Raw genomic sequence first — 23,181 nt, forward strand, 5'->3', positions numbered from 1 at the left:
CCCCCCTGAAAAAAATTCAGCCCCCTCCCCAAACGAAATCCTGGCTACGGGCCTGCCTGATTATAAAGCCCTATCTAAACATATTCAAATGCAAACATTTAAAATTAAGCTATACCACCATATCTCCTTATTATAAGCCTAAACTGAGTTAAGACTGTACACAACCTGGGCCAAAGTCATACGTACATTTTCATATATGAATGGATATTTTATTAATCTCCATGGGTTCAATTTTTGTATATTGCTGCTTCTCCCAGAAAGTATTTGCTCCATTTCAAATGCCACCTCATTTCTTCCAGCTATTGCAGAAAAGAAAACGTCTCCACTTGCTTATGGTATTCTAGATGTTGCCCATAATTTATTTCTTATACTTTCATTCTTCCCAGCAACAAAAATGTCTGGTAGTGGTACAGAAAATTAAAAACATAAAACACCTAATAATAAAAAATGATAAAAGTAGGACATAACAATAACAAAAAAAACCCATTGGGGAATAAGAATAATGCAACACATTAAATGAAACAGTGCAAAACAATTAAATGCACTCAAATAGTTCCGATAATGTTTATAGAAGAAAAAGGGTATTTAACTAATGCCTAAAAGGCCGTAAGACAAAATGAACCTTAAAGGAAAGAGCATCTCCTATTGAATCTAAATGTTTCTTACAATCTTCATAGCTATGTTTGGCAGTCAGTTGTCACAAGTCGTCTCCGGTTGCTTCTGGGTTGAGAGAATCGGCCGTCTATGAAGACGTTGCCCAGGGGACGCCCGGATGTCTTGCAATCCTGCGAGAGTCCAAAAGTGGCAGGCCCAAACCCAGCACCTCAATTCATGGGTGATACCAGATGAGAGACTCCCCCCTGGGCACTCAGAAGACTGGGCGACTTGGAAGGCGCTGAACAGATTGCGCTCTGGCACCACGAGATGCAGAGCCAATCTTAAGAAATGGGGCTACAGGGTGGAATCCTCGGCATGCGAGTGCGGAGAAGAACAAACCACTGACCACCTGCTGCAATGCACCCTGAGCCCTGCCACATGCACGATGGAGGACCTTCTTGCGGCAACCCCAGAGGCACTCCAAGTGGCCAGATACTGGTCAAAGGACATTTAACCAAATACCAAATTTACAAAATCTGTGTGGTTTTTTTTTTCTTTCTTTTTTTTTCTTTTTCTTTTTAATCTCTGTGTTTGTTTTGCTCTGTTGGAATTGTAATACAATGGTTGCTGATGACACGATAAATAAATAGTTGTCACAACATTTGGCTGCCATGCTGAATTCAAATTGTGAGATTACCAAGTGTGACAGTCAAGTTACATAATTGTAATTATTCCACAAAGTGACATTACAGAACAAGTTAAAGGTTTTCAAACCTTTGTACAAAAAGGGTAACTTTGTGAACAAAACAAAAATCCTAAAAATGTTTTAGATCTCTTGTTTATTTGTAAAAGCAAACATGTCACATGTTAAAAATGTCTCAACAGTGGGAAAAGATACTCTCAAGGTTCTAATAATTTAATGCTCATGGGCAATAAAAGACAATTTCTGACTCTAGGTTTTTTCTATCTATCTTGCCACACCTTCTTTGTGCTCCAGATAAAAAATAAATTGCCTAAAAAATGTAGATTTTGTGACAAAGCATGCAGTATTGAAAACTATTTTTGGCTGTAGAACTTTCATATGCAATGAACCATAATTGCTGCAAGAGTTGACAGTCATGTTTATAACAGGGAGAAAATCTACCACATAAGGACTGTCAAAAATCCCATTTCAAACTCAAGTGTGGGATCAAATTAGTTGATATGGAAATTTGTTCTGTTCTCTAACACCCACAAGTCCCAGAACATTAGGCTGAAGTGCTGGCATGAATAAGAACCATTTGTCAAAGAAAAAAAGAGAAAAAAATCACAGGGTTGTCAAGTGTTTTAAAACTGAACAATTCAGAGGTGTTTTTAAAAAATTGTGTTGCAGTGATTGATGCACTGACATGGAGATACACATAACAGATTACAGATTACCTAGATCTGGTATTGCCACAAAACAAAACAAACACACACAAGAACTATCAAATCACTAATTTGGATACGAAGGTGCAGAGCATTTTATAAAAGCTGCATGGAACATACCAACATATCTGGATTCCAAAACTTGAAATCACCAGTAAGCAAACGAAGACATGGAAACAAATGAACAAAACAACATGGGAGTGATTACCATCACAGTTTGCACATGGATACTCAAGAGCACCTCTGCCCTAATTTCTAAAAGTAGGCAAAAAAAAGCAGCAGCCTTCACTCAGCTGGATTCATAAGCCTTTCTCTCCTGGAGCCTGCTCTCAGGAGCTGGGATTGTTATTTTTCCATTCACCTGAGTTACCTGGTGGTCCCCATATCAGAAACTTGGGTCTCTTCCACATAGCTGAACACAAGGGCCCCTAGCTGTGTGGAAGGGCCCCTGGTGACTTTACTTTGAACTTGAAAGGAGCTACTCAAAGTGTATTAATTCTATTCGGGTTTGCTGTTGCTGTCCTGTGTCTTCCTGTCATTTCAGACCTATGACAAACCTAAGGCAAACCTATCACAGTTTTCTTGGTAAGATATTTCAAAAGAGGTCTGCCACCACCTTACCCTGAGCCTGAGAGTGTATGATTTATGCAAAGTTTCCTAATGAGTAGAGATTCAAACTCTGTCTCCAGGGTTGTAGTCCAATGCTCAGCTACATTATATTGGCTCTCTCCATTCAGCATCTTGGAAAGATCTAAGTTTGGATTAAGTCCTTGAACAGACCCAATAATGCACTGACACAAAGACACAAGGTTCAATACACACAAATAACATTACTTGTACTACTATCAAATAATGATTAACTGACTTGTTGGAGACAAAGAAACAAAGCTATTAATTCCTAATACCATCCTAAAATTTTGAGGATTTTTATGTCACATCAAATATACATGGCAAAAAAAGACATAATATGTCCTTCTGATGCTTACTTCTTTTCAAAAGTATTGTATCATAGATGCAATTTGCAAGGGATGCTGGCAATGCATGAGGGCCAGGGGGAAGAGATATGGGGCATAGTGGCCATTGCAATCTCAACTGTGTAAAACAAGCAACATCTTTTTAGCTCACAAAATAAAAGATATAGACTATAGGGAGTCTGGTTATTTTTCTACTTCATTTTATCCACAGCTTTTATGTGTTTTATAGCATGTCATCATTTGTTGCATTTTAGAAAGGGCAATAAGAATGGTTAATAGCCAGGACTACAGAAAATCTGAAGGATTGCTTATGTTTTCAGATGAAGGCAAAGATAATAACAGTAGTTCAGAGAAATCAGTGTTGAAAGCTGATTTTAATGGAAGCAATAAATACACAAGGATTTGATACCATGGAAAACATGCAAAAATAGCAAATATAGACATTCCAACTTAAGTTGAGCTAGAACAACACAACTATGCAACTTTCCCCAACTGGGAACCTCTAACTTCCCATCTGGGAACCTTTAACCGCCAACAGCAGTTGTCATGCTAGGAATGGTGAGATTTGTAATCCAACATCCAGTTCGGGAAGATTGAATTTAGAGGGCATGAGATGTTCATCTCTGTCTTCTACAACCTCATCACACTAGAGCATGAATCCACTTCAAATCTGGTTTCTGCCTGCAGTAGAATTCTGGGAATTGGAGTTTAGTGAGGCCCAGGACCTGTCTGGCTCAGCAGTTTAAAGGACCCTCCCTAAACTACGAGGCCCAGAATTCTGCAGGAAGCAGAAACTGGTTTTAAAGTGGATCCATTCTCTAATGTGATGAGACTGTAAGTAACAGTGCTACTCCATGTGGTGAGCCATGGACTAGTACCAGTTTATCGCCTACTGGTTGCCAGTCCACAGCATGTTTCCAAGAAAGAAACAGAAGGCTGGTTCCTGACACTTTGGGAAATGACCACAAAGGTCATCCAGTCTAATCCCATTCTGCCACACCATCAAAGCATCTCCAACAGATGGCCATCCAGCCTCTGCTTAAAAACCTCCATAAAAGGAGACAACATCACCCTCTGAGGCACGATGTTCCACAGTAAACTAGCTTTTAATCTCATTAAGTTCTTCTAAATTTTAGATGGAATCTCTTTTCCTATTATTTGAATCCATTATTCTGTGTTTTGGAGTCCGGCTAGCATCCTGGATGCTGAATAGGGCCCGCATGGCAACTAAACAGGGACTCTGTGATCCTCGGAGGCAGCAGGGAATCCGGACTGTTCAGCCATACCAAACACAGTCAGCACTGTTGGGTAGCCTAGCCACCCTAGAGTTTTTCATGCTATAGACTTATGCTTAAGAATGGTAATGCCATATGTGAAGGGCAGGTGAAAAAGCAAAAAGAAAGCTAATTACAGCACTTTTTCCCAAATCTCAATTTGAAGACCATTTCATGTTTTTTAATGAAACAGTGGTTGACAAAAAAAAAGATGCAAAATGATTGCAGTAGCCCCCACAGCTGTGATTTGTCAGTCATTCTATTTAAACAAGATTGGCAAATAATTTTAATTACATGAAATTAAAATGTACACACTGCAGTCCACTGGTGCAATACACATATAAGTCAGCTGTCAAACTTGATAGATCAATATGAAATAAATGGAATCCAAAAGTTAAATGTCCACGTAATTGGACTAGAATGTTTTCCTACTATACAAAACTGAATTCTAGAATCTGAAGCTTTACCAATCTGTACTGTGACACAGAACATGTCTGTTTTTCAGTGCCACCGATTATAACTCTAATTAAATAAAAAGCAGTTTAGACCCCTTGGTGAGAATGGAGTTATCGCCTTTTTACTACCATGCCATTTTCCATGACTAAAATTGACATGCCTTTTAATGGCACCTTCATAACATCAGATGTGTTCTCAAGAAGTGTAGCTGTTACCCTATCTAGCTGTCATTTATTTTTAACTGAGACAGAGACACAGATCCATTAAATCTTTTTCCATCTCTCATTTTTTCTCTCTAAAACAGTATTTTCCAAAAAGGTTTAGAAACAGTATGAATTCCATTGGGGCAAGACACAAGCATACTCAAGGCTAAGGCTGATTTTGCATCTCTGCTTCAGATGGGATCACCACTATAGCCTTCTACATGTTGATGCCACAAGAGACAGTGCCTGTTCAAAATTGTGTATACTTCTGAATAACAATGTCAAAAATATCATAGACTCTTTCTTTGATTTTTTTGGTTATTGTTGCAAAATGCAATAGCATATTTCAGGTATGCCCTTTATACATGGTATATCTGCCATAAGAGCTCAGACAGCTTGATCAGCTGTTGTTATTTAAGACACAAGTTTTTTTTTAAATCATGTCAGAGGCGACTTGAGAACATTACTGCAAATTAAGTTCTTGTGGGTTTTTTCGGGCTATATGGCCATGTTCTAGAGGCATTTCTCCTGACGTTTCGCCTGCATCTATGGCAAGCATCCTCAGAGGTGAGGTCTGTTTGAACTGGGAAAAAGTTCAATTACTACAAATTGCTTTTGGTGTGAAAGAATTGGCAGTCCATAGAGATGCTGCCCACATATATTGGTTAGTCTGTCTTTGTGTGTGTATGCAGGTTTTATATGTTTTTAAAGGTCTTATTATATGTACTTTTTCATTCTGTTTTAAATGTGGTTTTAGGTTTATATTGTTAAGGCATCAAATGGCTGCCTGGTTGTAAGTTGCCTTGAGCCACCTTCAGGTTTGAGAAAGGTGGGATAGAAAAATTGTAAATAAATAAAAATAAATAATAAATTGGATACCCGGATATGTTTCAATCCTGCTGGGAGGCTTCTCTTATGTCCCCGCAAACTAGAGCAGACAGGCAGGAGCTCACCCCATCTTGCGGATTCTAACCGGCAACCTTCAGGTCAGCAACCCAACCTTTAGGTCAGTAGTCCAGCCAGCACAAGGATTTAGCGCATTGTGCCACTGCGGCTCTGCTAAGACACATGTGAAGACTTGTGTCTACCCAGACAGTTTTAATGACCACTTTTAAACTTGCATCTTATATTTAATCTTTGCTTAGTGTATTTTAATATGTATTTTGTGGAAATATGTTTTATTATGTCTATATTAAAGAATGTTTTTGATGACTGTGTGTTTTAGCAATGTTGTAACGTGCCTTGAGCTATGAGGACAGGCAGGCAAGAAATAAACATTGTTATTTTTATTGTTGTTATTATGTATCTGAAAGATACACAACTGAATCATGAATAATCGGTTCTCTACATATGCAGGTTTAAATTTTACAGATTTCATTATTTAGAGATTTGATGACTGTAGGGTGCATCAATACTGTAGAATTAATACATTGGGGCACCACTTTAATTGCCATGTCTTGATGCTATCGAATCCTGGGACTTGTAGTTTGGTGAGTCGCCAGTACTATTTAGAAGAAGGCAAAAGACCTTGTAAATCTATTCCCATGATTCCATAGGTTTCAGACAAGGAAGATAAGGTTTATCAAAATGGTCCCTCTCTGGGAATCTCCAGATCCTCCAACACAATTTTATGGGGGTTTTTTAAAAAAAATTATCATAAAAAAATCAAATACAATACAACTGTATTGTTATATTGACTGTTCTCGGCTCTATTCTGTACTCCACACCCTGAGTCATCATGTTGTTGTTGTTGTTCATTCGTTAAGTCGTCTCCGACTCTTCGTGACCTCATGGACCAGCCCACGCCAGAGCTCCCTGTCGGCCGTCACCACCCCCAGCTCCTTCAAGGTCAGTCCAGTCACTTCAAGGATGCCATCCATCCATCTTGCCCTTGGTCAGCCCCTCTTCCTTTTACCTTCCACTTTCCCCAGCATAATTGTCTTCTCTAGGCTTTGCTGTCTCCTCACGATGTGGCCAAAGTACTTCAACTTTGTCTCTAGTATCCTTCCCTCCAATGAGCAGTCGGGCTTTATTTCCTGGAGGATGGACTGGTTGGATCTTCTCGCAGTCCAAGGTACTCTCAGAACTTTCCTCCAGCACCACAGCTCAAAAGCATCTATCTTCCTTCACTCAGCCTTCCCTAAGGTCCAACTCTCACATCCTGAGGTTACTACAGGGAATACCATGGCTTTGAGTCATCATACACATCATTTTATACAAATACAGCTCTATCAGCTCTCTTCCATTTGCTCTAATTTTATCCATTACATATAGTTCTTGTGGTATGCTTTTTTGAATTGTTCATCTATAATTTTTCTTGGTTATTTGGTGGTTTAAAATCACCAATACTTTTGAACATGTATCTAATAAATAGCTTCCATGTATTTTCCGTGTATTTACTTCTATCTGTATTCGTAAGTGAGAATAAGGATGACATTTGGTAAATAAAAATCTTATTTCACTCTTGCTATGTGCTGCAAGTCTTGAAGTAGTCAGATTATGGGGAAAAACTAGAGAATTTATCAATAAGAAAGGGTTAAATAGGATATGGCCTATAGAGCCATTGGAAAGGTTAACCTATAAATCAAGATTAGCAAAAGGAGAAATAAAAGAAGACCAGTTCAACATACTGTTGTACTGGATGACGGAGAGATCCCTAGATTTAGTCCACAGGGATTGACCATAGTGTGATCGGGATCTAGAGCAATGGTTCCCAATCTTTGGTCCTCCAGTTGTTTTGAACTTCAACTCCCAGAAATCTCTGCCAATTTACCAGCTGTTAGGAATAGTGGAAGCTGAAGTCCAAAACACCTTGATGACAAAAAGTTGGCAACCACTGATCTAGAGGTTCCTAGAGAGGTGTTCTCTCAGGTTAGCAAAACAGGAACTTTTTGTTCATTGTTTTTCCAGTTTCACAAAGGTCCTGCACCCTTACCCTCACAAAAGAGAAGGACCTATTGTGACAATTCAAAGGTAGTCTATATGAAATTATTCTGTTAAATTCTGTAATTTTTGCAGTCTATACTCAATCTTCACTGTTAAGGCACTTTCCCCTCCATTCACTATAGCCAAGCTCCTCAACACTGTGAATCAATTCAATTCAGTGTCCTTCTGTCCTGCCCTTCACTCCCTTAATCTCCCAACTTGTTAGTTCTCTGTTCTCCTACAAATTGTTTGCTCACTTTGTCATGTTGGTTACAGAGGAATTCGACAGAAGTCAGGTAGAAAAAAATCGAATGAAGGACAAAGCATTATCATGATGTATTTCATAAATATGCAGGTACAATCACTTTAAGAAATGCAGAATGGAACAGTTCTGCACACCAGAGGTTTTGCTTCCTTTAAAATCTAAGTTATCCTTGTACCTGGTTTAAAGAAAGTAAAAGGCTTAAACCTGGTGAATGTTCAGCTGCCAAAAAACCAGGCAGCACTTTGAAACAAGGTTATGAAGGAAATTTCTTGTGGGATGCACACCCTGCCTATGAAGAAAAATAACTAAGGGCCTGTCTATATGGACAAAAATATACCTCATCCTGACACATGACATTTGTGATTATCCATATCCTAACAAGGTCTTTGGCCTTTAAACCATGTTAAAAAGAAATGTATACACAAATAGTGTATATACAGATTTCACAGATCTGTTTAGTATTATATTAGTATTAGCACACCATTGCATACCAGAACAGCTAAAGGATTCTTAGGTGGAAATACATTCATATGCATGACAGTAAGAGGAAAAAGCAAAGTGGCTGCCAATAGTGTGAATGCTAAGTAGTTTGCAAGCTAGCTTATATCAAGATAAGTTTGACCAGAAGACATCTGTGACCGCTTAAGACCAATGTGTGCTGAGTGTGGTAGTAACAAGACAAACTTGGTTTCTACGTAGTCAGAAAAATACAGAATGAATAAGAATTTTTTCCAGATGTAAAGGTATCAAGTCTGTTAGACCCATTCATCTTCTGTGAACCAGGAGTATACACAGTATAAAAGACACATATTTTTGGGCACACTGATTTCTGGGTAAGTTTAATCAGCATAAGAAACAGATTTCCATGGATCATACCTGTCACTATTATGTTACCATGCTTTAATGTTTCTATACTTTGTTGTTTGCAACACGTCATCAGTGTGAATAACAAATCCAAATGAAACCAGCTACCACACCAAATCATAAACCATTGATGAGCAAAGTATAACCCAAAATGTCAATTTTTGTACCCTTGAATTTCCTGTGTTAATTTACTATATCTCTATCCCACTTTTCTCACCTTGAAGGGAATTCAGCGCGGCTTACAGTTTAACAAAATTCAATGACACATATCCAACAATATACAATATACATTATATAAACAGTAAAACAGATAAAAACATATAAATACAGTAAAACTATTAAAACATGATGCCTAGTCATGCAGTCGTCATTTGTGTTGCTACTCCTTCCACCCAGAAAAAAATGACAAAAGTGAGGGGTTTTCCATTGTAAAGGCCATTGATATTTAAACAGGTTGCTGGGCTCTAAAGATGACCCCCCTCCAAAAAAATCCCCCAAATCCATTTCCTGATTTGTTTTCATAATTTCTGTACATTTCCAGAGTTGTGAAGACAATATATATCCTGATGACATAATATGTTCCCAAACTTTCAAAAGTTCTCTACTTCTGTGATAACCAAAAGCACTCCTAGCATTCATCTCTACAGAGAGACAAAAAAATGTCTTTAAATAACTTTCACTGCTGAATCACTCTCACAGTATGGACCTTCTCTCAGATCTGACTCTTCTTATTCATAATTTAAACCATCTGTTTCATGTCCTTTCCTCAATACATACAGTACACAATCATTCTCCTTATATTCTCAGGATGTCATCTAAATATTTGATAGTTCTTATCTTCTCTCAAGGCTAACTGTACTCTTTAAACTCCACATTCACTGCTGGTGCAAAGAACATGACTTCTAATGGACAACTTTACAAAATTCTTTTAGCTTTCCTAGGAGATCTTGATAGCAGATGGAGAGAACCCGCCATCTTCCAGACAACATTAATGCACCTCCTATCAACCAAAATCATCAGTTACACTGGGTAGCAATGATGGGTGTTATAGCTTCACAAGACACATCATAGGATCTTTTGCCATTATTGCTATGAAGAAAAGTCATATTTTTTAATTGCTGTAAACAAGGGAGAGGAGGGGGATACTTCTACTTATATGTAAACAAATACCAATCATTAATAAGTCAACATCCTCATGGAGCCACAGCATAAGCAGACAGACTCACTTGCTTCAAATTGAGAAAGCTGACTCACGCATGCAAATGGATGAATTTGAACAGAGCTGAATTAAGATTGTGGGGACCTTAGAGCAGTTCCAAAAATAGGCCCCCATTTCTGAACATGTTTGAGCCGTTCCAAAAATGGTGGCATAAAAATTAAATGAAAGAATAGATGAACAAATGAATTATAAATGTATAAGAATGTATAAGTAATCAATGGACATTTATACATGTACACTAGTGAAGCTGTAATGACAGTTATGTAAAGTTTATTGCAGATTAGCAGATATGTTCTGTATCCAAAGTGCATTTCCACCATGTGCATTAACAGCCTGATATGCATTTCTAGTAGATTCCAAGAATATACAATACGACTGCCATATCTATGAGAGATATACTCCTGACTGGACTGTGGTTGTGTGAAACCACAGATATGATCAAACAACATATCACATTCCCAGTTCAGCATATGATAGAGTTGCAGTGGTGGATAGAGCAATCCAACACAACTCAGAGGTAATGTTCGGGAGAAGTATACCATAAAATCACCTGCAAGATCTAAATTGCTAGAAAGACCCTTTCATCCTTTCAACTGGGGATAGGGCTTTATGGTTATTCCGGAAATAATCGGAAATAACTGAAGATGAAGCAAATTACACTTTCTTTTCTTTCAACATTTGATCTCAAACCAGTAAGTGAGCTAGAGCAGTTGTATCAATAGAATAATTGATAATCTTGGTCTTTCACACTGAAATGAACAAAGGGCAACCAGCCTGTTCATTAAAAAACCCATATCTAAGGCAATTTATGAAATAGTGCAATAGTATTTTGAAAGTTTTATCAACTGGAGCCCATTTTACTGATTGTTGCAATGGTCTGCAATAAAATGAGCAAGTGAATGTCCTTACTTCTCTTCCATTGATATTCTGCCATTTTCTTGCAAATTGACACTCAGCATCCCAAATTTTACCACACAATATTTAAGGTTACTTTCAATGTATTTTGGTATAATTTTATCTGAATTTTTAAAAAGCATATACTTTAAAAGCTCCCTAAATAAATATACAATGAATTGTTATGGTTTCAAAGAAAATATAATTGCTTTTTGGATCAATATACTTTCCCACTTAAACTGTTGTTAGTCTACATGGCAGGCACTAACCACCCATTACATATAATTTTATCTTGCAGAAATGTTCAACAGAATTAAAATCTACAGTAGTTGCAATCCTGAAAATAGTAAAAGTGTGCCATATGTCCAGTGTTACTAATGAATGCATATATACACTTTGCTTTGAAATATTGCCCACTTATGGTTTGTTAATTTCCCATAGTCTATTGCTTTTGATGGATTAGCAGATGATTATGCAAAGTAAAACCATCTGATTACATCTGTAGTATTTGTAGATATAATACCATGACTCTTGATCCATCCAGAATAAAATACATCTCCCCAATATTTTTTTAAAATAATATTTTTAAATATTACCTTGCCTTAATAATGTGTTCTAGATATATTTCCCCCTGTATTTCTTCTACTAGCAGTTGGTCAATACTCTTTAGAATTTTCTTATCATCAGTCTAGTTCCCACAACCAAATTCAATAAAAAACAAGGATCTTGAATAGAGCTTTTAAAAACCATTTCAATTGCAATCTTCAGAATCACCCAGGCAGCACAATTTATGTCCATGCCAGCTGGATGATGCCAGGCCCTGTAATCCCCCCTCTTCAATATGTTTTCTAAGCTCTGATTGGGACCTTTCATAATGCCCAATAAATTATTTAGGGTAAATACCTCTGTCTCTGTTATTACTTCGTAACATGTTCAGACCTAAATATTGTTGCTAATATATCCCAAATGACATTATGTATAAAGAAGGACTAATAAACTTGAAATATCTCCTCCAAATTACATCTGAAAACTGCCATGGTATAGTGGTTTGGGTGTTAAATTAGGTCACGGGGGGGGGGGAGTTCAAATTCCTGCAAAACTATGGAAACCCACTGGGTGACCTTAGAGAAGCCACAGAGGAAGGCAAACCCCCTCAGAACAAATATTGTCAAGAAAACGTGTAATGCCATAGGTTCATTTTAGGATCAACATAAGAAACAACTTAAAGGCATGCAACCACCTCCACCACCAAATTAAAGCAACACATATTAAATATCTGAGGATCAAATCTGCTCTGCAAGTTCCTCTACTATATTAAGAATGAGTGAAAATTTTTGTTTCACCTCATTTTTTAAAAATGGAATTTACAAAAATGAAAAATGCATTAAAAGTGTACAATCTCCAAAAGTTTGAGCAGGAATTTCCTTTGAGCTCTTTCTTTATCAGAATTTCCCAAAAGTTATAAAATTTGAATACACAAGAAAGGAAAATAGGTAGATCTGTCAATTCCTGCATCAGTATTTGTGGACTCCTATAAACAAAAATACAAGTATAGCAGGCTTAAACTGCTATACCTTTTATTGATAGATGGCATTTTCACATTTTTTGTTTTACATAGAAGCCTTATACACTGTTTTCTGGAATCAAATCCTCCTCAATTCAAAGCTCATCTACCTGAGCCATTTAATCAGCACTTTGGGCCAACTCTGGAGGTGGCTCCACTGCCTGCCTCTATTCCACAGTGGTGGTGAGGTGGAATTTAGACCATCTAGGTGGCCCAAAACCAGTTCAACCCCACTAGACTGTCACCTTACCTTGACAGTCTGCTGTCACTGCTTAGAGATCCCCCTTCCTTTTTCCTTGGATCCAGGGGCATTTTTGCTTATCTCAGCAAATGTTCCTGGTGATGGCCAGGAGCCCTCCAAAGCTCTTCGATAGAGAGAAGGTTGGCAGCATGGGCCTGATTCATACCCAATTCCTGGTGGTCAGGGAAAAGGGAATGGTGACACTAGGCCATGTGGTCAGAGGGCCAGTTTGGATCAGAATAAGTCCAACTGCCCACACTAACCTCAAAGTACGAGGCTACTACAAAGTTTCAACAAAACTGGAGCATTTCCTGATTTCTCTTCATGCAAGGTAAACTGGGTTGCCTGATTTTGCCCTGCATTGTGGACTAGAAGTCCCTGGGTGTTACCTGAATGTTCAAGAGCAACTTCTGGTCCAGTGAGCGTATAGGCCAGTATAGACAGGCCCCCAGAAAGCTTTACATCCTTTCTGTGCCTGTTTAGAAACAGGCACAGAAAGGATGGCAATGTAAATTGGTGAATTTTCTTTTGCCAACTAATTAAGCAAATTCCAGTCTGAAGACACTTGGAAAAAGCCCATATTTACATTGACTATGGATTGCAGAGATGCTCAGGTATTATACAAAATAAACAAAAATTTAAGAAAAACCACAAAAGTTTTCCTTACATCTCGTTTTACTTAGCATCCTACATCTTCAGTAATCTATATAGCCCATGAGATCTCTTCCAACTCTTCCAACTCTATGACAACCACAGGAGATTCCACCTGAACATGAGGAAGAACTTCCTGACTGTGAGAGCTCTTCAGCAGTGGAACTCTCTGCCCCGGAGTGTGGTGGAAGCTCCTTCTTTGGAGGTTTTTAAACAGAGGCTAGGTGGCCATCTGTCAGGGGTGCTTTGAATGCAATATTCCTGCTTCTTGGCAGAATGGGGTTGGACTGGATGGCCCATGAGTTCTCTTCCAACTCTATGATTCTATGATTCTATCTCTTCAGTAAAATTAGCAAACACTGTTGGAAGCTTCTTCTTCCTCTTCTTATAGCACTGAAACTTTTCAACCCCCATTAAGTGGTTGTCTGTTCCAAACATATAGATTACTGAATATGTGAAAGCAATGAAAGTTAGGGAAATCACCATTTTAAAATTATAAGGGAGAATGTGCATTATGTGCTCTGATGTTATGAGGTGTCGTTTTCACAGAGTTATATCCAGACTCATACGAGCAAAAGTCTTATATCTCCTTCTTACAATGTCTCCCAAAAGCCACTCTGATGGTTTGGGAGCTTTAGCATATAGAGTGGGTTGCAGCTTTCTCAATCTTCCTCTGCCAAATTTTTACTGATCTCATTTTCAACTGAAACCTCTCATGCAACAGAACAACTTTCTCATGTATGACATTTCAGGTGATAGACACAATGGAGGGGGCCAAGTCACACTCTCTCAGTCTCAGAGGAAGGCAAAGGCAAACCCTCCTCTAAACAAATTCTACCACAAAAACTCTATGATAATTTTCATAGTGTCACCAAAAGTCATAAACAGCTGGAAGGCATACAGCAACAGAACTTATGGATTATATATTCTTATGATTGCAAAACAGTTGAAACATCACAAGGTAACAACTGGTTAAGTTAATTTCTTCTTACCAATGGAATAAAAGTTGAAAGCTATAACAGTTCTAAAATCTTAAGAATGGCAAATCATCAAGGAATTAGGTACATAAGAAATACTTCCAATTAATATAATACAGTATGTTTCCATATAACAGACCTGTCTCATATTATAACTGTTTCACCCATACACTATATAAGAAATGTGTGTGTGTGTGTGTATTAAAACCCCAAATTCGCCAAGCATAATTCACAGTGACCACTAATAAATAAGTTATTTGAGTTCCACATATTTTAATGGAAGAAAAATATGCAGAAACCTCTCTCCTATTGGAAAACATTTAGGTTAAGCGTTCTGCCATTATGTGGCATTTTCATTAATATCAGCTGAGCTGCTGAACTTGCTGACCAAAAGGTTGGTGTTTCAAATCCAGGGAGTGGGGTGAGGTCTTGCTGTTAGGCCCAACTTCTGCCAACCTAGCATTTCAAAAACATGCAAATATGAGTAGATCAATAGGTACCGCTTCTATGGGAAGGTAACGACACTCCATGCAGTCATGTTGGCCACATGACCTTGGAGGTTTCTACAAACAACACCAGCTCTTTGGCTTAGAAATGGAAATGAGCACCACCCTGTAGGGTCGGACATGACTAGACATAATGTCAGGGGAAACCCTTACTTTTTTAAAAGAGATACTGCTTCATAATTGGACACTAAGAGTTCTGGTACAGCAAGCATGGGCAAACTTCAGCCCTCTGGGTGTTTTGGACTTCAATTCCCACAATTCCTAACAACCTACCAGCTGTTAGGAATTGTGATGGGCTGACGTTTGCCCATGCCTGCTGTACCAGAACTCTTAGTGTCCAATGCCTTAATGCCTGCTGTACCAGAACTCTTAGTGCCTGCTATACAATAAAAATACAACACTTAATTCTTATTAATACAGAATACTTATACTATAAGCCTGTAATTCAGTGTTTGGAATTTTTATATTTGTCAGTAATCATTACTATCATGATTTTTTATAAAATATATTTTTATATATACTTTTTATAAAATATATTTGCAAACATCGGGTGAGCAAATGTTTACAAATTAGTTAATATTATTTTACAAGAAATATGATATACAGATAGCTTCTTGGCATATATGTTTGATTTTCCAAAAAAACTACAAGATGACTTGAATTCTCATTCAACTTTGGATGGAAAGGAATCTCATTGTTAAAAGCATGATTTTCTCTAATGTGCTAGCATCCTTTTTTAAAAAAGCAGTGAAAAATCAATCTTATCTAAAATCTACAATATTTGGGGAGCGGGGAAAAATAGGCCAATCTCCTAGTGACCTATCCATATACCCACATTTGATTCCAGTAAGAATACATATTCCGTACAACTGGGTTATCTTTCTGGATTACAAATTGCACTGTTATGATTTCTTTAAGGAGGTGCTACTTTTTTTCTGGCACATACGCACTGCCACATTTGATGAAGAAATGTGGAGGTTGCCATGGTAAGTCTGCACCTTTTGTTGAATACTAGAATAAACTGATGCATAGAACAGACACCCACATAACTTGTCAGCACAAGTTACTGATTTGTGTGTATGTGTGTGCATGTAACACTAACAGGAACATATTAAATGTAATTGCTGTTATTCAAATTTCAACCTTCTTTGCTTTCTAACTGCCCACTAACACCCTGAGAGAAATAAGAATAGAAATCTGTGCTGAGCTCTCTTTAGGTGAAAATGTCAGAGGCCAAGTACAAAGCATGAAAATGTTACCATGGTGACAACATTATAAATACCTATGGTAAGAATATATTTATCTTCCTCTTATCAGGAACTTAGGCTTTATAGAGGATATACTATTTCTAAGTGGGCCAGGAAGAGACACATCCACAGAGATATCAACCTGCCTCATTCTTACAGCACAGGAAAAGCTAATTAAAATCTCATCAGGCATAACTCAGAAACCAGGTCCTCTAAACTCAAAAAGGGACATGTGTGTCAGAGACCTTCTGTGATGGCCGCAGTTGCAAGAAAGCAACTTATGGTGATGGGCCACATAAAGTTCTGGTCCAAATTCCTAAGCTGGACTCTGTTGAAAGAGAGGGGAAAGAGAAGCTGGAATCTAATAAAAATCATTAAAATACACAGAGTGCTATCATTAAAATACACAGAGCTAAACTTAAAAAATGAGGCTACAATATGTGAGTGTGGAGAAGAGCAAACCATAGACCACTTACTACAATGCAGTCTGAGCCCTGCCACATGCACAATGGAGGACCTTCTTACAGTGACACCAGAGGCATTCAAAGTGACCAGCTTCTGGTCAAAGAAAATTTAGTTTAATGCCAAGTTTTTAATTTGCTGGTGATTTTCTATACATTACAACTGTATTCTCAATTCGCTTCTGACATGATAAATACAAAGTTCTATTATTGACAGAGGCTATACATACCAAGTGTACACCTTGTGATCAAATTAAGGTAACCTCACTACCTTTGTGTAACCACAACGCCCATGGCTTTCCAATGGCAACATGTTTTTCTTATACAAGTTGCTTGCAAGGAAGACTTTCATCTAGAAACTCAAGTCTAGAGCTATCTATATCTAATGGTGAAATAATTACTCCTTCCCATGGCTGCAAAACATTACATAGAAGGTTTTCCTATCTTTCTGGACAATGATGAAAACAGTTAAATTTCTAGGAAAATTGGAAAATTAATTATTTGCTGAAGAATAAGTACAACTAGAAAGCATGATTTCAATTCAAATATACTGGATATAGTTTTATATATGTCTAAAGGTAAAGGTTTCCCCTTGACATTAAGTCTAGTCGAGTCTGACTCTGGAAGGTAGTGCACACCTCCATTTCCAAGCCAAAGAGCTGACGTTGTTCATAGACACCTCCTAGGTCATGTGGCCAGCATGACTGCACGGAGCGCCGTTATCTTCCCGCCAAAATGGTACCTATTGATCTACTCATATTTGCATGTTTTCAAACTTCTAGCTTGGCAGAAAGCAGGTCTGGGAGCTCACCACATCCCATGGATTTGAACCATCAACCTTCCAATCAACAAGTTCTTCAGCTTAGTGATTTAACCTGCTGCTCCATTGCAGCCCACTTATATATTTCTAGAGATATTAAAATTATTGGGAATTCACACTGGTCCAATGCAAGGCCTTTGTAAGCTTTAACTAGAAACAAAAATATCCTATTTGTAGATTTTTCTACAATAGACATTATAACTTCCAGTCTTTGTAAGATACATTGATTTAAATTTTAGTTAATCAAGAAAAGTGACACTTTTTCTCTCTCGCTCACTTTAAAAAAGGAGAACCATTCGATCTACTCCAAAAGTACAAGGAACAGAACAGCACCACCCAATGCCTCAGCAGCCCTGGCTGGACACCAAGGTTTGTAGAAATAACAGCTGTTTTATTACCACACTATCCACTATGGGACAATACTGTGAGAGATATCCAGAACCTCCCACTGAAGACTATGGCCCCTTCCACACATTGAACTGGATTATACGGCAGTGTGGACTCAGATAATCCCACTTAAAGCAGATATTGTGGATTGCCTTGGTATTCTGGATTATATGGCTGTGTGGAAGGGCCCCATGTATGCTCAAAAGATATGGGATGTTGACTGTCAAGTCAGTTGGGGGCTTCAGTATCCCAAAGCCACAATCAGCTTGGCCAAGCATCAAGTACTGAACTGAAACTGCAAACACCTGGAGGACAAAATTTGAGAATCATTACAGTTAACCAAGGGCCCTCCCACACAGCCATTTAACCCAGAATATTGAAGCAGAAATTCCCACAATAACTTATTTGAACTGGGATCTCTGAGTCCACACTGCCATATATTCCAGGCCAAAGCAGATAATGTGGGATTTAATTCAGTTGCGTGGAAGGGGCCCAAGTTGGGAAGGAGCAAGGTTACCAGGAATCCTGAACAAGAGCTTTCCACACTGATGTTTTGCTATAACTTCCAGCTTTCAGATTTACCACCTTCTGTATGATGTCATGAAAACAATCTCCATACTTCAGATGAAGAATCATTAAAAGGAAGGTAGATACAGGTAGTCTGTGATAGGCCAAAATTATTTCTCGCATGAATTCACTGTAACACTGGGATGGCTCTGAAACAACTGCAAGGTTGGGTCACACATCTCTCTTTCACAGATTCCCTGCATCTGAAGGGCAAACCATTCTTACATTACATTCTTACATTACAGTTACATACCATTGGAGAAGGGATGGTTGAGAAACAGAGTTGACAATGGTGGGCTGAAATAGGAGACTGTTTCTCACTACACTTATAAGATCATGAATATATATTTCATGACATTCTCATGTTTCTTAACAGCCGCAATACAAGGTGTATGTGTGTGGGAAGAGCTATAAAATAAAACACCAATTTGGGTTCTCTTTTAAACAACAAAAACAAAAAAGAATACTGTGATACCCACACCTCATTGCTGAGCAATTACACTGGGGGCAGTCTGTTATCGGCCCTCCTATTCTTTTACATCAGAGTTACATACCACTTCACTCTTTTTCTGAAATGTTAACATCAGCAATCCCCAACTGTGTTCTTATCTGCAGGCAATGGAAGCATAGGAGCAAGCCCATGGATGTGTCAAAGGCTTTCATGGCCAGAATCACTAAGTTGCTTTGAGTTTTCCAGGCTGTATGGCCATGTTCCACAAGCATTCTCTCCATACCCATATCTATGGTTGTGTGACCTCACAACCTCTGAGAATGTCTGCCATAGATGTAGGTGACACATCAGGAGAGAATGTCTCTGGAACATGGCCATACAGCCCGGAAAACTAACAGCAACCCAAGCCCATGTATGTTGGTATATGTGCACATACACTGCAAGCACCTGTAACTACAAGATCAAGCCGTTTAATGTCCCTAAACTGAGTGGTTTTTCTTTTTTTCACACCTTTTCCCAATACGCTTGGAGGCAACAACCTAACTCTGTACTCTCTATTATTTGTTGATTAATCTCATTCCTGCAGATCTTGATATCTCAATATTGAGGTCAATCTAGTTTTGCCATATCTAGGAAGTCATCAGGAGTCAGTACTGTGGAGTAAACGTCAAAACCTTCTGAGGACCCTTCGACACAGCCATATAGCCCAAAATACCACGGCAGAAAATCCCACAATATTGGCTTTGAACTGGGTTATCCAAGTCCACACTGCCATATATCCCAGTTCAAAGCAGATAATGTTGGATTTTATTCAGTTGTGTGGAAGGGGCCCGAGAAAGACCCATTGATCTGTCTCTCTTTGGGCACAAGGCTCTGGAGGAGAGCAAGAAGGACTAGCCACAAGAGCATGTGTGAACCAAGGAAAGGCGGTCCAGCCTCTGTTCACTTGCTCCTCTCTCGGCTAGGTGCCTTTCCACACAGCCCTATATCCCAGAATATCAAAGCAGAAAATCCCACAATATTTGCTTTGAACTGGGTTATCTGAGTTCACACTGCCATATATTCCAGTTCAAACCAGATATTGTGAGATTTTCTGCCTTGATATTCTGGGATATAGAGCTGTGAGGAAGGGCCCTGGGAGATATTGGGCCCTATGGCACTGCCCAGAAAGAAGTGCATCTCCTCAATTCCTTGCCTTTTCCTTCAGATATAGTGCTGTATCTCTCTCCATCACTAAAATAGCTGAAAGGATGGAGTGCAAGGAAATAGTATTTTGCATGTGCAAGGACCAAAGTCTTCATGCTCTCACTTGTTCTCTCTGCAGATGTGAAGAAGCAATAGGTATTGGTCCCAGCTGCGCAAAGCTGGAAAGATACAGGGAGACCTTGGGAACATGCCTGCTTCCTATCAGTCTTCTACCTGCATAATATTGACACAATGATCATCAAGAAAAATAGGCCAGTGTAATATGAAAAGGGGGATTGGGCCTCATGGTGCTTCCTAAAGGGAAAAGCCACCTGGGTGGCACAGCACAGGGGAGTGGCCCTGGTGTGCAAAGTGGCAGAAAGCGGCAGCAGTTCGTGCGAGGCGCAACCGACTGCCCCATCTTCTGGATTTATAATCTAAGATATTAACACAAAGAGAGATCATAGGAAGGGAGGGGCAGAGCCCCCCACAGAGAGGCAGAGAAAGCACAGGTGAAAGGGCTCTTTCCATCTGTCACTTGCCCGGTCCTTCCTGCCATGCTGCCGAAAGCAGGCAAAGGGAAGGAAGCGGTGCAAGGAGGAAGGATCCAGCCTGCAACGGGCAAAGCCTCTGCTTCTCATTTGCTTGGCTGTGAACAGAGTGGCAGGGAGGATGGAGTCTGTTTCCACTGGGTTGCTGTGAGTTTTCCAGGCTGTATGACCATGTTGCAGAAGCATTCTCTCCTGACGTTTTGCCCATGTCTATGACAGACATCCTCAGAGGTTGGAAACTAAGAAAGGGAGGTTTATATATCTGTGGAAGGTCCAGGGTGGGAGAAAGAACTCTTGTTTGTTGGAGGCAAGGGTGACTGTTGCAATTAATCACCTTGATTAGCATTCCAAAGCCTTGCAGCTTCAAGACCTGGCTGCTTCCTGCCTAGGGGAAATCCTTTGCTGGGAGGTATTAACTGGCCCTGATTGCTTCATGACTGGAATTCTCTTGTTTTCAAAGTGTTGTTCTTTATTTACTGTCCTAATTTTAGCATTTTTAAAATACTGGTAACCAGAATTTGTTCATTTTCTGTTTCCACTGCTTTATTCCCTCATTGAAATAGTCCAAAGCAGACGAGAAGAGAAGCCATCTTTTTTTTTCATGTGTTAGGAGTGACTTGAGAAACTGCAAGTTGCTTCTGATGTGAGAGAATGAAGCATCTGCAAGGACATTGCCCAGGGGGTGCTCGGATGTTTGGTATTTTACCATCCCTGTGGGAGGCTGCTCTCATGTCTTTACAGGGGGAGCTGGAGCTGACAGCTGAAGCTCACCTGCTCTCCCCAGACTTGAACTGCTGACCTGTTGGTCTTCAGTCCTGCTGGCACAAGGGTTTAAGGCATGGTGCCACCGGAGGCCTCTTCGCTTCCCTTTGAATCTTTCCTTCCCTCTTTCTGAATCCGACCATCAGTAGTGCTCCAAAGAAGAGCCTTCAGGTGAGGGAAGGAAGAAGGCAAAGGGGTGGCTCGGGCTCTTCTCATGAGAGCTCCACAGGCGAGACCCGAACTCCATCCAGGGCACACCTTCCTAGAGTCTCCCTCTGGAACCAGATTGGGCCCAGCATGGTCCATAATGGGAGAAAGGATGAAGAGGAGGAGGAGGAAAAAGAGAAGAAGCCGCCGTGGCAATAGCAGGCAGCCCGTCTCTGTCTTTCCCTCCGCAGTGGCAGGAGATAAGAAAGAGAGAGAGAAAGGGGGGTGGAGGGAGAAATGGATGTGCCCAGCAGCCCCCTCTGCTCGCCCACCCTTCCTCTGTCTTGGATCATCATGCCTCCCAACCAAGGGAGAATGGCCCACTGGTTGCCCAAGGGCCAGGTGGGCACTCCCCCTTGGAATCCGCACGTCTTTCCAGAGGAGGGGGCGAAGAGGTGAGGAAGGTGGCATATCCCCCCCACACACATACACACACCCTTTCCCCCCTCCCCTCCCCTCCTTCTCCTCCTCCTCCTTTGCAGCGAGGCTTTCTTCCCTTAGCAACCACCGCATCTCCTCTAGTTACCACCACGAGCAGTAGCATCAGCACCCCGGGGTGCCCGCCCCCCTTGCCGCAACCCACCCACCACCAAGAGAAGACGTGGGGAGGGGGGAGGGTGCCCCAAAAGAGCCCGTCCTGGGCCGGGGAAGAGGCCTCCTCCTCCTCCTCCCACGCCCCTTCCCCAGGAAAAGGACGCAGCCCGGCATAGGGACCGACAGGCAACATTTGGAGGGAAGGGGCTTGGTTAGAAAAAGAAAAGCGTGGGGAAAGGAAGGCACGGCGACCCCCTCCCTCCTCTCCCGACGCTGCGGAATACCCCCCCCCCCCCTTTTCCAGGTGCCCCTCCCTGCCTCTCTCTTCCAAAGGCGGGCGGGCAGGTACCTCGTCAGCTGAAGCCTCTTCGCCTTGTGCCAGAGCCCCGCGCCGACCACCCCACGCGCGAGCTTTTCTTCATCCAGTAAATCCTTTAGGGGCCGGAATGAGGAAGAAAGGAAGGAAGGAAGGAAGGAAGAGGGGCTTCTCCGGCTCCTGTCGCCGCAGCCTTGGAAACGGACACGAGGAGGAAAAGGAAGAGGGAGGGAGGGGGACACACGCTGCTGCTGCTGCCGAGCCGCCCCCTCCCCAGCGCATTCGCAGGAGCGAGACTCCACTCGGGAGCGCGGGGCTGGGTGGGGAGGGAGGGAGGGAGGAGAGGAGGGGGCGGGAAAAAGAGGGAGGGAGGGAGGGAGGGGAGGAGGGGGCTCCTGGGCTCCTCCCCCTTTCCTCCTCCTCCTCCTCTTCCTCACAACCTCTCTGCTTGGACTCAAGCGGGAAAAGGTGCTGGAAGCTCCGTCCTTTTATTCTGCCTTCACAGGTGTAGTGGTTGCAGTGTGGGAGTCAAGGAAGAAGACAAAAGGGCGGGAAAAGGAAGCCAGGAGGGTCCCACTCCCTGCTGCTTCTGTCTCGCTCAGCAGAGTCCCCTCAGAGCCCGACCAAGGAGAGGCAACACGGGCATCCCTTTCCCCGCAGGAGGTGTGAGAGGCGG

At 40.6% G+C, this 23,181-nt stretch overlaps 1 protein-coding gene across 6 annotated transcripts in view; it reads right to left on the minus strand.

Annotated features, from left to right (window-relative positions):
- Nucleotides 1–22,829, minus strand: part of LRRC7 (leucine rich repeat containing 7) — a 215,861-nt gene extending 193,032 nt beyond the window's left edge. For all 6 annotated transcript variants that reach the window (XM_067467827.1, XM_067467828.1, XM_067467825.1 and 3 more), the window contains exon 1: nucleotides 22,539–22,829. The gene's annotated coding sequence lies outside the window, so the exon portion shown is untranslated. The remainder of the gene's footprint in view (nucleotides 1–22,538) is intronic.
- Nucleotides 22,830–23,181: the final 352 nt, after the last annotated feature.

Source organism: Anolis sagrei, chromosome 4 (genome assembly GCF_037176765.1).
Source record: "Anolis sagrei isolate rAnoSag1 chromosome 4, rAnoSag1.mat, whole genome shotgun sequence".
Lineage (NCBI taxonomy): Eukaryota > Metazoa > Chordata > Lepidosauria > Squamata > Dactyloidae > Anolis > Anolis sagrei.